Raw genomic sequence first — 4,783 nt, 5'->3', positions numbered from 1 at the left:
AAGGAGAAAAAAGATGGAGAAGGGGTTAAATCAAATGTAATCAATGTTTACAAGCAATGGAACATCATAGCCTGACGGTTTTTTCTTCCTTAGTGGTTTGCAAAATTGATGTAAATATGGTACTTTCTAGGTTTCACTGAGAGGTGACCTAACTATAAAGTATAAGGAAATTAGTTAAAATGAATCACACAACTGTGCAGTACCAAAGGAGGCAAGAAAGCCATTTAATTATAAATCTAAATTGATTTCCATATAAAAACTCACCACTTAACATAATTAGTACCTTAACAGAAGTGAAACTGTCCCCAGTTAATGAATATTAATTATTCTGATCTTATCCTCAAGGAGACAGTACAGCAGGGATGGCTAGCTAGCTATCCATCAAAACCCCATGCTCCCCCAAGTTCCTGTGGAGTTGGCACTATGAGACAAGTGCCCAGCCAGGGACTATTCCCCAGGCCCCTTACACCAAGGGGCAACTTCCATGTGAAGTTCCCACCAACTGAATGCAGGCATAGGACATGACTGTCCTTTCTGTAACAAGACTTTTATTCTTAGAAGCACAAGTTCCTTCTCCACCATCTCTCCCCGACTCTGGCAAAACACAGACATCTCCAAGACCCTAAGGGATGGCAGAGCCACAGGATAAATGCAGCCTGGGCCTCCATATCCTACGTACATACAGGAAAGCCACCCTACTTACAAAGAAAACCTACACTGGACTCTAGGTGAACAAGAAATAAACTTCTCTCATGCTAAGCCATGGAAATTTTGAGACTGATATTTTAAGCAGCTATCCCTGCCCTAATACACATGGTAAAGATGCCTTTATTCCAGTATGTTATTCTTATGTCAGTAATTTTACCTCACTCTGTCTTCTATCACATTGTTAACCCTATTTGAGTTTTTTCCCCTTGTGAACACTACCTGGTCATGATGTGGCACAAAATTTAAATTCTGTGCATTTACTCTCTGTATGAAAGAGGGCCTCCTCCTTTTCTGAATAATACAGTTGAGGTGAGGAGGTGTGTAGTATCCTCTTATCACAAATGGACAAAAGCTACTTTCAAAATTTATGGGAGAGCAGATATTTGAGATTTTAGGTTACAATCATTTTGTGCAACTGAAGAACTCAAAATATCAAAGTAGGAGGGAATGGAGAGGTTAAGGAAAATAAAATCTTATATTTTATAGTCTAATGTTGATAAATCCAGTACTGTGCTTTCATAAGAACAAACTGGCAAGGACACTTTGAAAAACTCTTTGGCAATATATGGATACCTTCTAACCCAGTTAACTCTACTCCTGGGATTTTGCCCAAGTGGGTACATATGTGTATCCAAAGGCCAAGAATAAAGGAGCACTATTCCTAATAGCTCCAAAATGGAATCAACCCAAATTTCTATCAGTAGCAGAATGGGTAAACTATAGTATCAAAGCAGTGAGAATGAACTAGTGTTGGATGCAACCACATAGATGAGTTTCACAGACCTATGTTGTGAAAAAGGTGCTAGAAAAGTATCTACTGTAGGAAATCATTTATGTATAAAGTTCAAAAACACAGCAAGCTAATAAATGGTGCTAGAAATCAGGAAAGTGGTTACCATTGGGGGTGGGGCCTCCTGGGGTGCTTGTAGTGTTCTATTTCTTGGTCTAGATGAGGTGACACATTCACTTTGTGAAAATTCATTAAGCCTAACATTTATGATTTGTATACTTTTCTCAATTTATGTATTTCAGTAAAGTTTATTTTAAAAGTTGCAATTTATACATTATTCAAGAAGAGGAACCAAAACAAATATTTTCCTCTAAGAAGAGGGATTAAAGATATGCTGCTTTTCATGATGCTTTTAAAATAATGTGCATGTAATACTTTGATATCTTAAAAAAATTAACACATTAAGGGGAAATGGGTTATCTATTTCAGAGTTATGGTTTGATGCCACACTCTAAGCCTAATTCAGATAGAAAAAACTTACAAATACTGAAACTCTTAAATTATTTGAAAAGATTTTAAAAATTCACTTCCATATGTATCATATTCTACAGAGCAATGTTTCTCACGCATAACCCATAAAGTTTTTCAAAAATTCACAACGGCACGCATCGTGGGGCATGCCTGTAGTCCTAGCTATTTGGGGGGCTAAGGCAAGTTTGAGGAAAGCCTGGGCAACATAGTGAGACCTCGTCTCTTGGGGTGGGAGAGGATTCACAATCAAGTTTTAGGAAAAATCATTTGTAAGATTTTACTACTGTAGGAACTTCTTAAAATTGTTAATAGGCCAGGCGAGGTGGCTCATGCCTGTAATCTCAGCACTTTGGGAGGCTGAGGTGGGCAAACCACTTGAGGTCAGGAGTTCAAGACCAGCCTGGCCAAAATGGTGAAACCCTGCCTCTACTAAAAATACAAAAATTAGCTGGGCAGAGGTTGTAGTAAGCCGAGATCGCGCCACTGCACTCCAGCCTGGGTGACAACGCGAGACTCCATCTCAAAAAAAAAAAAAAAAAAAAAAAAAAAAACATTAATATACCCAAATAACATACTATAGCAGTATTATTATTAACAGAACAGCTGCAAAGTGATAATTTCAGTGCTACATTTCACATGTAACTACTAGTTTCGCCTCTACTTTAATCAAATATTGAAATGTCATGTACTAATTGGGCACATAGATATATAAAGAGACCCTTTACACAAAAGCAATAGAAAGAGAAAAAGTGAGTACTATTAATACCATTTTCCCCAATTAAAAAAAAAATTTTTCGGACAGGCGCGGTGGCTCACGCCTGTAATCCCAGCACTTTGGGAGACCGAGATGGGCAGATCACAAGGTTAGGAGTTCAAGACGAGCCTGACCAACATGGTGAAACCCCACCTCTACTAAAAATAAAAAAATTAGCCAGGTGTGGTGGAGCACGCCTGTAATCTCAGCTACTCGGGAGGCCGAGGCAGGAGAATCGCTTGAACCTGGGAAGCAGAGGTTGCAGTGAGCTGAGATCGTGCCACTGTACTCCAGCCTGGGTGACAGAGCGAGACTCCGTCTCAAAAAAAATAATAATAGCTTCAAACCTATTCCCTGAAAACCATTAGGTGTAAGAATGGCACTACAGGCCGGTCACAGTGGCTCACACCTGTAATCCCAGCACTTTGGGAGGCCGAGGCAGGCAGATCACTTGAGGTCAGGAGTTCGAGACCAGCCTGGCCAACATGGTGAAACCCTATCTCTACTAAAAATACAAAAATTAGCTGGGCATGGTGGTGGGCGCCTGTAATCCCAGCTACTTGGGATGGTGAGTCAGGGAGAATTGCTGGAACCCGGGAGGCAGAGGTTGCAGTGAGCCGAGATCGCGCCACTGCACTCCAGCCTGGGTGACAGAGTGAGACTCAGTCTCAAAAAAACAAAAAAAGAATGGCGCTACAAAATTACAATGCTGGCCGTAAATATTGATGAAAAGTGTATAAAGAGGTAATAGAAGGGCTGGGCGCAGTGGCTCACGCCTGTAATCCCAGCACTTTGGGAGGCCGAGGCGGGCAGATCACCTGAGGTCAGGAGTTTGAGATCAGCCTGACCAACATGGTGAAGCCCCGTCTCTACTAAAAATACAAATTTAACTGGGCGTGGTGGTGCATTCCTGTAATCCCAGCTACTCGGGAGGCTGAGGCAGGAGAATCGCTTGAACCTGGGAGGCGGAGGTTGCAGTGAGCCTAGATCACGCCATTGCACTCCAGCCTGGGCGACAGAGCAAGACTCCCTCTCAAACAACAACAAAAACAAACAAACAAAAAGAGAATAGAAGACTGCTTATCTCTAATACAGAATTTCTCAGACATGTAATGATAATAAAACCCACACAATCCCAGAAAATATGGTGTCAAGCCATATCAAAAATATAGTGAGCATGAAATTTGTAGAAAAAAGGGGAAGCATAATTTTCACCAAGAAAACCCTGAGGCCTGTCCTAACCCTGAGGCTACTTGAGGAATGAGATTGGTTCATTTGTAGTTTTTCAGTTCCATTAGCGATTTATTTTGTAACACCTTTATTGTGATATAATTCACATACCATACAATTCCCCAACTTAAAGTGTACAGTTCGCTAATTTTTAGTGCATTCACAAAGTTGTGCAAACATTATCACAGTCAACTTTACAACACTTTCATAACCTGAAAATGAAACCCAGTTCTCCTTAGCTATCAACGGTTAATGCTTCTATAACCTTCAGCACCAGGCCACTAATCTACTTGCTGCCTCTATGGATTTGGCTATTCTAGACACACTTCACATGAAGCTATACAATATGTGGCCTTTTGAGTCTGCCTATTTTTTCTTTTGAGATGGAGTCTCACTCTGTCGCCCAGGCTGGAGTACAATGGCACGGTCTCCGCTCACTGCAACCTCTGCCTCCCGGGTTCAAGTGATTCTCCTGCCTCAGCCTCCCAAGTAGCTGGGATTACAGGCACCCGCAACCATGCTCGGCTAATTTTTTGTATTTTTAGTAGAGACAGGGTTTCACTATGTTGGCCAGGCTGGTCACGAACTCCTGACCTTAGGTGTTCCACCCACCTTGGCCTCCCAAAGTGCTGGGTTTACAGGTGTGAACCACCACGCCGGGCTGAGTCTGCCTATTTGCATGTGGCAAATTTTCAAGGTTCCTCCATGTTATAGCATGTATCAGTATTCCATCCCTTTTTATGGCTGAATAATATCCCTTATAAAGATAGACTACATTGTATTTATCCATTCATCAGATGGACATGTGGGTTATTTCCAATTTTTGGCTA

The sequence above is a fragment of the Hylobates moloch genome, unplaced genomic scaffold (assembly GCF_009828535.3).
Source record: "Hylobates moloch isolate HMO894 unplaced genomic scaffold, HMol_V3 SCAFFOLD_7, whole genome shotgun sequence".
Taxonomy (NCBI): Eukaryota; Metazoa; Chordata; class Mammalia; order Primates; family Hylobatidae; genus Hylobates; species Hylobates moloch.
Note: the sequence above shows the minus strand (reverse complement) of the source record.